Below are 10,952 nucleotides of genomic sequence, written 5' to 3'. Positions count from 1 at the left end.
TACCTCTCTTTTCTATGGATAGCACATTGGTCCTGCCCCTATAGAAAAAAAAAAAAATGAAGGTTCCTCAAAATAGACCTGTCACATGGTCAAGCATCCCATTCCTTGGTATTTATCCAAAGAAGGTAAAAACACTAATTCCAAGGAATATGTGCCTCCTATGGTCACTGCAGTGCTGTCTACCATAACCAAGCGATGAAGACAACCTTAGTGCCCAACGGCAAATGAGGGGATAAAGAACACAAGCTATATACACAATGGAATACTACTCGGCTGTGAAAAAGATGAAATATGGATTTGCAACAACATGGATAGATATGAATGGGATTGTGCTAAATGAAATAAGTTGAAGGGGAAAGTTAAGTACTGGATGATTTCATATTGTAATATAAAGAAACAAAGCAGGGACAGATGAACTAAACCAAAACATATATGACTGCAGAATGGAAGTTATGGGCTGGGGTAAGAGTAGGAAACAAAGTAGGAAGAGGGCCCAATGGACTATGGTTAAGACTGTGGGTGCCGTTAGTGTGGGTGTGATGTGGTAACAAACATCTGAAGAGGTGTGACCTCGCCTCAACACATGCAGTGTTGTAAAACCAATGCTAACCTCAATACAGTGAAGGTAAAAAGAAATTGTCTCCTCCATCAGTCACTGACCTCAGGACTTTGCCTTTACCTCCTCACTGTCAAGCAGGCTGAGGGGCTGGTTTCCCTCAAGGTCAGAGGCAGGAGGTGCAGGGACTCCTGGGGCTGCTCAAACACTGCTGAGTAGAGACACTACAGAGAGGGCGGCTGTGAGGGGAACCAGAGACAGAGGGTCAGAGTAACCTCAGTGCTGAGTGAGGGTCTGGTTCCCAAGGAGAGGGGAGTATGTATGTGGGTGTGTGTGTGTGTGTAAGAGGAATGGCAGGATAAGATGATGGGAAATCAAATAACATCCAGCCCCAGAATAAATTATTCAAATCGCACACAGAGTAAAGTGTGTCAGAACAACACCTCTGTAAATACAGGTCCATGCAGAAGCAGCTTCTGAGCAGGGCTAAAAAAGCACTGGACCTGAAGAAGAGGAGGAGGTTTAGAAATATCTCATGGTTGCCTTGAGATGTAAAGAGCTGGGCAGGATCCCTCCCCCACCCTGGCCCCTGCTAGGATGTGGTGGCATCTTCACCCCTGACAGCTCCCTCCCCCAACCCCAATGTTCATCTCCTTTGGAGTCATCTGTATATGTACATATATGTACATGTGTAATGCCAGCTTCTTCTTAATTTCCCACCTGTCTGGGGCATTCAGGTGGTGTCCATAGCTTGGCTACTGTAAATAGTGCTGCAGTGGTGACAGGAGTGCAGGTCCCTTCACAGGAGAGTATTTATCCTCTGTGAGTAGATCCTCAGTGTAGAATTGCTGGGTCCAATGGCAGAACCACATTCACTCTTTAAGAAACCTCCGTACTGTTTCCATAAGGGCTGGCTCCGTCTTTATCCAAAAACAGTGCACGACTGTCCCCTTTTTTCATCCTTGCCAGCACTTGTTGTTTCTGGTCTTTTGGATATGGGCCATTCTTGCAGGTGTGAAGGTTTAAACCAGGGATCATAAAGCCACACAATATGGGCGAAAAGAAATCCTGTAACACTCAGGCCCACGGAAGGCTGTCTAATACCCTGAAAGAAAATAATGATGAAGAAATTCAGGTGAATTACCTCAGTGTTAACAATATCAATGGTCCATTGCATTCTCAGGATGTCCTCCTGAAAGCATCCCCATAATCTTGTCCCAGCCACTGTGCCACAAACCCCAGCCCCCCAGCAGTCTTCGAGGGTCTCACCTTTAAGGTCTGAGATACACTTCAGAGCACTGGGACTGTGGCTGCTGGGGGAGAACACATCAAAACTTGGTCAGAGATGAGACCACAGAAGGAACTGATGAGAGTGACTCCCCCATGGGCTCCATCTACACTGTCCCCAGGGGCTCAAGGATCCAACCCTTGAACACACTTACTTGCAGCCTGAGTGTAGCTTCCTCCTTGTCCTCCTGTGGGAAGAAGTATCATGAGAGACCAGGAGGAGTCAGGTCAGAAGCCTAAAGGAATCATCTAATCCTGCACCACAGGGAAGTTTCCAGAACTGTGAGTAAAGACCCAGGTCAGGACTGGGAAAAATGAAGAAAGGAGATGAGAGGGGATTGAACCAAATACCCTCTGGGCAACACACGTGTGTGGATGGTACTTCCCATTAACCAGGCAGGGCAAGTTCTCCCTGGGACATGAAAGCCCCCAGTGGACAAGATCTCCCCACTCCCTTCCCTACCTGAGAACTTCTTTTACCCCCTCATACATGAAGCCACCTTGTGTCCAATGAGCACACCAACAAAGAGAACCAAGCCAGAAATGAGGACGACAGCAAGGATGGAGAACTGAGGAGGGGAAACTGAAAGGGAAGAGAAGGTCAGACCCTGAACCTGAGGCCTCAGTCTGACCCTCTGAAGGTCTGCAGAAGGGAGAAGGGCATCCTTCTGATGCCCCTGAGTCAGCCGTGTGCCCACATCTCCCTCCTTACTCCATCTCAGGACTCGGGGTGCAATCAGCCCCTCATGCTGCACATGGCATGTGTATCTCTGCTTCTCTCCAGAAGACACCTCCACAGCTGCCCACTTCTGGTAGTTTCCATCCCCCTCCCTGGCCTGATGTTCACAAGCTCCATTTCCTGGGGCCATGTCCTCTTCATCTCTCTGCCAGGCCAGGGTGATGTCCGCAGGGTAGAAACCCAGGGCGCAGCACCTCAGGTTGACCTCATGCCCAGAGATGGGGTGATGGGTCACATATGGCGACTGGGGGCCTGAGTGGGAAGAATCAGAAATTTCGTGCTTTGTGTTTCCTCCATGGACACTGAAGCAGCCTCATGTGACCATCCTGCAGTGGACAGAACGGTGAATATGGAGGGAGGGGCACAAACCCCAGAAACCAGCCTCGTCTGGGAGTCTGGGATAGCAGGTGAGAGCCCAGGGAGGGATGCAGGTCTCTAAGCATTTTGTTGCTGACTTGGGTGGAGGGTGATGACACAGACAGGCAGGAGTGAGATCTCCAAAAATGCTCTCTGACCAAAAAACAAGATCTCGACAGAGAAACTCATTGTTCCTATGATGGCTGCCGGTCAAAAGGATCCTGTGAAGGGTGATTTCAGGGTGGTCTCCCCTCTTTCTCAGGAGAAACTGGATTCCTTAACTGTCTTACAGAAAAAGTAGGAGCCTCCAGGCCAGTCTCCATCCCAGAGCTGGAAAACGTGGCCGACAGCTCCCTCTCTGGCCAGAAGGGGGCGCTTCCTCACCCTGATTCCATTTCCCTGCGGGGTGCGCGCCTCAGGGAGATCAAAGCCCCGCAGCCCTCTCACCTCTGAGCTGCGGCGCTCCTTCCCCATCCCCAGGAGTCTGGGGGCCCCCCACGCACCCGCCCCCAAGCTGCTCCCGTCCTGCTCTGCCCGACCTTCCCCCTCCCCCTCGCGCCGGGGAGCTGAGCCGCGGGCCCGCCGGGTCCAGGCGCGCAGGTCCCCGCCCAGGGCGCGTCCCCGGCGCCGTCGCGGGGAGCTGGTCGTGCCCGCGGGGGAGGCGCCGTCGGGCCCCGCGGCGCAGCCCAGAGTCCTCTGGATCGTGGGAGACCCTGAGCCCGCCCTTCAGTCACCCCGTGGTCTCCGCCCGCACCCGATCTCCCGCCCTGAATAATCCCAAACTTAAATGAAACCTAAAGGGTGAAAGTCCCGCGGGCTCTTCCTGGTCTAGGGGCCTGGCAGGGGCCACGGCCTCGGGGGTCACGGGGCCCCGAGACTCGGGGCGGGGGTGGGGCGGGAGCGGTGACCCGCCCCGGCCCGCGCTGCTCCCCGGCCCGGCTCTGGCTGCGGCGGCCGCGCGGGGCCTCCAGGAGCGCTTGGAGCCTCCGCGCCGAGTGTCTGCGGAGCCGCGTCTCCTCGCCCGACCCTCCCGCCCCGCCCGCCCGCCCGCCCAGGGGCCCGCGGCTCCGCGCTCTGGCCGGGGGAGTCGCTGTCGAACCCCGAACTGCGTGTCGTCCACGTAGCCCCGCGATGCACCGGGGCTCCCCGAGGCCGGGCGGGACATAGCGGTTTCTAAAACCCTCAGAGAGGGGGAGCCTGGGGGCGGGGAGGGGTGAAAGCCAGGCGGACCCTCCTCCAGGAGCAGGTCCTGAATCCCGGGGAGATGGGGCAGGGGAGAAAGTGTCCAGGAGGGAGGGAGCTCCAGAGACTGAACATGGGCAGCGGGTCCAGAAGGGGCAAGACTCAGGGGACAAAAGGAGGAGGCAGGGTGGGGGGACAGAAAGGGACTAGGACTGAGGGGCGCCACGGGGGTGACAGAGGGGCCTAAGGCAGCAGCTTCCTCTGCAGAAGCCTTTTCCCTCCACCCTGCACTCACCAGCCCAGGTGTCTGTCTGGGCCAGAGCCCTGGAGAGAAGCAGCAGGAGGAGGGTTGGGGGCCCCATGACCAGCACTGCTGGGGTCTGGGGAGCTTCTGACTCCAGGCTGGTGGGTGGAGACTTACCTGGGCAGGCAGTGATGCTGACTGGTTCTCTGGGAGCCTCAGGCACTGGGGACTGAGAACTGGGGAGGAGTCACAAGTGTCCAGGGCCCAGCACAGGTGGTGGAGACAGAAGGGAGGCTAAGGGGACAGTGGGGTATCCCCAACAGTAACCTTCCTGCCCTGGACACATCCCTGGGGCCTGGAACTATGAGAACCAGACTAGGGACCTGGGGCTTTGCTCTGGCCCCTCCTGTCCTCACCCAAAGCTTCCTCACCCTGTCTCCATGACCCAAGCACTGGGTCTGCGATTCTCAGTCATTTTCCTTCCCGGATCCGTGTCCAGTCTGACAAATTAGGGAGGACGCCAAGTATAATCTTGTTTAGGAGGTATTGCTCCCCATACTTACCACACTGGGAATAAAGCTGAGTTTGATCCTGTAGCTGTTTCATTTAGAATAATAGTAATAATCCAATACGTGTTTATAGAAAGTGTTCTTAAGAAAAGTAACTTATTTCTGAAAATAATCATGGCAATAAGAAGAGTGGATATTTTACATTTTTTATTTTTGCAATTGTCTTTCTTGTCTGTCTCATTAGAAGACAGTAGGATTTTCATGTTCCCTTCTGCATTTATTTTTTTTAAGATTTTATTTTTATTTATGCATACAAGAGCTGGGGTACATGGCAGAGATGCAGGGCATGAGAGGATTCACCAGAGACAGAGCAGGGAACAGAACAGGTGGACTGACTGAAATATACTGCCAAGGGGAGCAGCAGGAAAGTCAGGAGAGGTCTGCTGAGCCATGTTGGTTGCTCCCTGGCTGGCCTGGGATGGGACTCTGTGCTGCAGAAGCTGCGGATTGCTTCACAGCGTGGTGCTTAACCCCTGGAGTCACCAGGGAGGCCCTCCTTCTGCATTTAGTCTGTGGTTCTGGTTGAAGTCTATGAAAAATGTATACACCCTCACACAAGTATGTTGGAGTAGTATTCACATAATATGAATATTCCACTTCGATACTAAATTAAAACTATATAGGTGGTATTTTCTCAAAGGTTACTTGCGAAGTCCAACCTGAAACAATATCACTGAATATTTCTTATTCTGTTACATTTCCATAGTCCTCTCTTGCATATTAATGGGGTCTTGTGCTAATGTGTGATTTTTTTTTAAAGATTTATTTATTTATATAAGCACTAGGTACAGTCAGAAGCGTGGGAAGGTGAGAGAATTCACCAGAGCCAGAGCAGGGAACAGAATTGGCAGACTGATGAAATACACTGCTGAGGGGAGCAGCAGGCGCGGCCGGAGAGGTCTGTGCACCATTGGGGACCCTCGCTGGTGGCCAGGGATTGAACTGGCACTGCAGAGGCTGTGGGCAGCTCTGCAGCCCAGCGCTCAACTGCTGCGCCACCAGGGGAGGCCCTAATGTGTGAATTTTTTAAGTAATGTATTGTTTCACTAAGTTAAAAAGCTCTTCAGTGTTCATTACACTGGAATAAAATTATTTTAAAAAATTCATTTTATTTTTCACCACAAATCCCAAAAGTAAAAGTAGTACTGGAAATTGTCAAGTTAGTGACAGGACACAATTTTCCATATTCTGTTTTTTTCTGAGCGCTTACATTTTGTCAAGGTGAAGTTACTCTCAGTTATCAATTGTCAGTTGATTTTCTTAAAGGAGCACACACTCATTTTCAGGACAATGTCTGCTCATTAACCAAATCAAATAGCCACAGTTTTTGTCATTCATTCGTTCATGTGAAGGTGGTATTGCCTACGAAAAAAGAAAAACAGTCTAATTCATCTCATGCAAATATGTTCCTTGGCACGTGGTAGTTGGGAACGCAGCAGAAATACTCTGTGTGCACTTGCATGTCATCATATCAGGTGCTGTAAAATGTGGATTTGAGGATTATAAAATAATGAAGATAATTTTCAGTGTTTCAGCCAAGACACTTTGAAATGAAACTGGCTTGGAATTGTGCTTCTGAGGTAAGAAGTGGTGAAGAATAACTACTACTGCAGTTAGTAATATAAGCTCCATTTTTACTAAGTTTTACCTCAGCAGATGTCAGAATAGTGAAAAGACAAATGGTGTCTAAGTGACATTTTGAAAATAGTTTTAACCTCATGGACCTTGTGACAAGTTCTGGGTGACTTCAAGGATTCCACAACCACACTTCGAGAAATGCTTTTCTCAGGGAACCAGGGAGCATCTCCCAAGTGTTCTCTTCATCACTTCCCAGAATCCCTCTCCCTGGCTGGCTCCTGCCTCCCCAAGCTGCCTCCCCTGCAGATACAATGGAGAGCAGACAGAGGACCCTGGAGATGTGGAGCTTGCACTGTCAGGAGAGATGGACACTGAGCAAAGGTGACAAACACACGTGTAAACCCAACCTGAGCCCCGTGCTGGCAGGATGGAGTGTGCATATTATGAAAGCAGAGAAGAAGGAGCACTAACTGGTCCCCTTCTATTATTTTAAATAATATCGAAAGATGTAAAAAATAAATTAAAAACAAGGCCTCTCTGATGGCATCAGGGTTAAATATCAGTGTTATCACTGTGTGGAACTGAGTTTGACCCCCTGCCAGGGAGCTACCCACATGGTGCAGCAGACCTCTTCTGTCTCACCCACCGCTCCCCTCAGCAGTGGATTTCAGTGAATCGGCCTGTTTGGCTCCCCACACTGTCTCTGGGGTATCCTCTCACCCTCTGCACCTCTGGCCTACACCCCAGTTCTGATATGCATAAATAAATAAAAAATAAATCTTAAAAAAAACAAAAAAAAGAATACCCTGCAGCATCAGGTACAAGATCCGTCTCAGACCCAGCAAACAGCAGAGGCTGGGGACCCAGTGGTGGTGCAGCTGCAACAAAACACTATCAGGGACTTAGTCAGCGGGAGTCAGGCTTTGTCGTCAAATGAGTTTGATGCCAAACTACAGAGGGTCAGTCCACCCAGCACTGGTGGGCCAAGAAGCCTGGCTGCTCTGCAGGCCCAGTCAGCAGTCAGGCACCGCCTGGGAGACTCAAGGGATAGCTTTTAAGTTTGGCTTAATCTAGCCCTTTGTTTAATTTCTGTATATCCACATCTAAGTGATACATTTGTCTTTCTCCATTAGGCTTATTTCAATTAGCTCCATCCGTGTTGCCCTAGATGGCATGAGTTTATGTTTCTTGATGAGTAATATTCTATTATCTATGTACAACCCCTTCCACAGCTCGGCTACTGTAAATAGTGCTGCAGTGATCAGGGGGTGCAGGTTTCCTTTGAAGTAGTGTAACATCCTCTGCGGGTGTGCTGGCACCTGCCACCCTAAGGGGAGCCAGAGTCTCTGAGAGCACCTGCTTACTCTGCACAGGAGGTTCCAGGAGGTTAGAAGTTCTGCAAACAGAACTTCTTCCCCAAATGAACTCCTGTTCCCTGAGGACATGCTGACTTGTGTGCATGATCCCTACTAACTAGAAAAACTTGTTCCAGCAGTAACTTATTCAGTGTATAAGTATAAACACAATTGCACGCTGTTTCCTTATCCCTTTGTTCATATCTTTAATAAGAGCTTGGGCTGGGAGAGTGAGAGGCAGAGCTGCTCTAGAGGGTTCTCTCCAGCCTCCTCCTGCTGCTAATTCATTTAGACTTCGAATCCAGTTCATAGCTGAGAACTTCTCATGGGCCATCTGAGGCAGGGTAGATACCTTGGGATGGGACTGCTGAGTCCTATGGCAGATGCTCAGTTAATTTTCTAAGAAACCTGGACGTTGTTTTCCATCAGGGATGAACCAGTCTATATTCCCCAAATCAGTGCAGGACCGTGCCTTGTCTCCATGTCCTACCAGATCTTGTTAGGTCTGGTCTTTTTGATATGGGCCATTCTCACAGGTGTGAAGTAGTTTCTCATCGTATTTTAAATCAGGGGATCTTGAATGGATCAAGAAGATGGGGTATACTTCAGTCCCATGAGAATACCCATATTAAAAATGGAAAAACCAGAAGCAACAAATGCTAGAGAGGATGTGGAGAAAAAGGAACTCTCCTGCATGGCTGGTGGGAATGCAAACTGGCCCAACCAATATTCAGAGCTGTGTGGAGGACCCTCAAATTACTACAATTGGATCTACCTAATGATCCAGCAATTCCATTCCTACGAATCTACCCAAAGGACATAAAAACACTAATTCAAAAGGAAAACTGTACCGCTATGTTTATTTCAGCAATATTTACAGTAGCCAAGATATGGAAACAAACCCAATACCCCCAAATCAACAAATGAGTCAAAAGGTTTTGGTATATTTAGACAATAGAATATTACTAAGTGAAGAAAAAAGACAAACTCATCCGATTTGCAGCAACGTGGAAGGAGCTAGAAGGAATTATGCTCAGTGAAATAAGTCAGAAGGAAAAAGAAAAACAACAGGTGGCTTCACATATAGGAGGAATATAGGGGAAACAAATAAGACATAGGGGAAAAATAATAACAGTACAAAACATAACAAAGCAAAACAAAAAACAAAACAAAACAGACAATTATAAACCAGAGACATCCTTCAGGGGAGCCTAAGGGAGAGAGGCACACAGGGGGCTGTGGGGATGGTGCACGGTTGCACTGGTGGAGGAACTTCTATGGGGACTACACCTGAGGAGGAAAAAACAAACATTGTTTAAAAATGAACAATGTTGTAAAATATATATAAATAAATTAATTAAAAAAATAAAAGTAAAAGAACTTTTACAGTAAAAAAAAAGTCTGACCTCCAATCCTGGTAACAATCACAGTAACAATGCTTGTCTGTCTGTGCTCCCCTCCAGTGTGGCCATGAATACAAGGAGATTCATTCTGACATTATAGTGGGGAGGGAGGTGGGGAAACCAGCCTGCGTTTATCTGAGATCCTTTCCCTGCTGCATGTGGAGTGTTACCCTGGAGTAACATTACATCTTCCAAGAGCTGATGGACCCTGCCCCATCTCTCCCTCCCTTCCTGTACTGTAGACAGAGGTTCAGCTCAGTAATTGGGGTGACCTGGGCTAATCCTGCCCCTGGGCCAGGCCAGCAGGACACACATTTCTCCCTCCCCCTGTGGGACTCCCGCCAGCTCTGGTCTAGAGAGAAAGTAGCTGCAGCCCATGGAGGCAGTGACCCCTGGAAAACAGAGCGGGTGCCATGCTGGAGCTCCCTGACTCTGAGGCCTGTGTGTTTTCTACAGTGACCCCAAAGAAGAACTTGAAGTGAACATTGGGGGCAGGGGGAGGGAACTGTCAGGTGCAACCACATCCTAGCAGGGGCCTCGAGGGGGTCCTCCCCAGCTCCTTCAGCTCAGTCCAACCACAACATATTTCTAAACTTTCTTCTATTCTGAGACCCAGTGCTTCTTCACATCCTGCTCAAAGACAGCTTCTTCATGGAACTGTACTTATTGAGGTGTTTTGCTGACATTCTTCCTCTCTGTGAGATTTGAATTTATTTATGCTGGGACTTGATGTATAATTCTCCCCCATTTTCTTGTGTTGTGTGCCCTGTCTCTCCTGTTACATACACACACACACACACACACACACACGCACACACACATACTCCCCTCCCCTAGGGAACCAGACCCTCATTCAGCACTGGGGGTTACTCTGACTCTCTGTCTCTGGTTCCTCTCAAGAGCCGCCCTCTCTGCAGTGTCTCTACTCAGCAGTCTCTGAGTAGCCCCAGGAGTCCCTGCACCTCCAGCTTCTGCCCTTGTGGGAAACCAGCCCCTCAGCCTGCATGACAGTGAGGAGGCGAAGGCAAAGTCCTGAGGTCAGTGATGGATGGAAAAGACAATTTTTCTTTTGCTCAAGATAGTTTCTCCCCCCAGCCATGATTGTATTATTTCTACTGAGGTAACATGGGTTTACATACTGCATGTGTGCAGAAGCACAGGGTCAAAACTCTTCAGGTGTTTGTTACCACTTCACACCCACCTAAGTGCAACCACAGTCCTCACCACCGTCACTGGGCCCTCTTCCCACTTTGTTTCCTACATCACACCCTCTCCCATCCCTCCCACATAGCCTCATATTTCTAGAGTATGTTTTGGTTTAGTCTCATCTGTCCCTGCTTGGTTACGTTATATTCCACTAATGAGTGACATCACTCAGTAGTTGACTTTCTCATTCTAACTTATTTCACTTAGCATAATCCCCTCCACATCTATCAATGTTGCTGCAAATTTAACTTTTCACAGCTGAGTAGTATTTCATTGTGTCTGTCTACCACCTCTTCTAACCCACTCATCTGTCATTGGGCACTGAGGTGTTTCCATAGTTGGTTATTGTGCACAGGCTGCAGTGAGCACAGGAGGCGCATATCCTTTGGAATTAGTGCTTTTACCTTTGGATATATACCAAGGAATGGAATACTTGACCATATGAAAGGTGTATTTTGGATATTTTGGGAAACCCT

General features: G+C 49.2%; 2 long non-coding RNA genes across 4 annotated transcripts in view; both read right to left on the bottom strand.

Moving 5' to 3' along the window:
• Nucleotides 1–5: 5 nt before the first annotated feature.
• On the bottom strand, nt 6–2,055 carry LOC119252012 (uncharacterized). The gene is made up of 5 exons (XR_005126686.2): nt 1,999–2,055; nt 1,826–1,869; nt 1,277–1,661; nt 661–795; nt 6–38 (listed from the first exon to the last, which is right to left on the bottom strand). It is a non-coding gene; the product is annotated as an uncharacterized LOC119252012 (long non-coding RNA).
• Nucleotides 2,056–4,973: 2,918 nt separating this feature from the next.
• LOC119252017 (uncharacterized) overlaps nt 4,974–10,952 on the bottom strand; it is a 29,298-nt gene continuing 23,319 nt past the window's right edge. For 2 of the 3 annotated variants that reach the window (XR_005126690.2, XR_008553078.1), the window contains one exon: nt 7,318–9,157. This is a non-coding gene — a long non-coding RNA (uncharacterized LOC119252017). Of the gene's footprint in view, nt 6,297–7,317; nt 9,158–10,952 lie in introns of those variants that run through there. The other variant, XR_008553079.1, reaches the window with a different exon arrangement.

The sequence above is a fragment of the Talpa occidentalis genome, unplaced genomic scaffold, assembly GCF_014898055.3.
Source record: "Talpa occidentalis isolate TD23 unplaced genomic scaffold, MPIMG_talOcc4v2.1 talOcc4.2, whole genome shotgun sequence".
Classification (NCBI taxonomy): domain Eukaryota; kingdom Metazoa; phylum Chordata; class Mammalia; order Eulipotyphla; family Talpidae; genus Talpa; species Talpa occidentalis.
The sequence above is the reverse complement of the archived record's forward strand: the minus strand, read 5'-3'. Positions and strand labels throughout refer to the sequence as shown.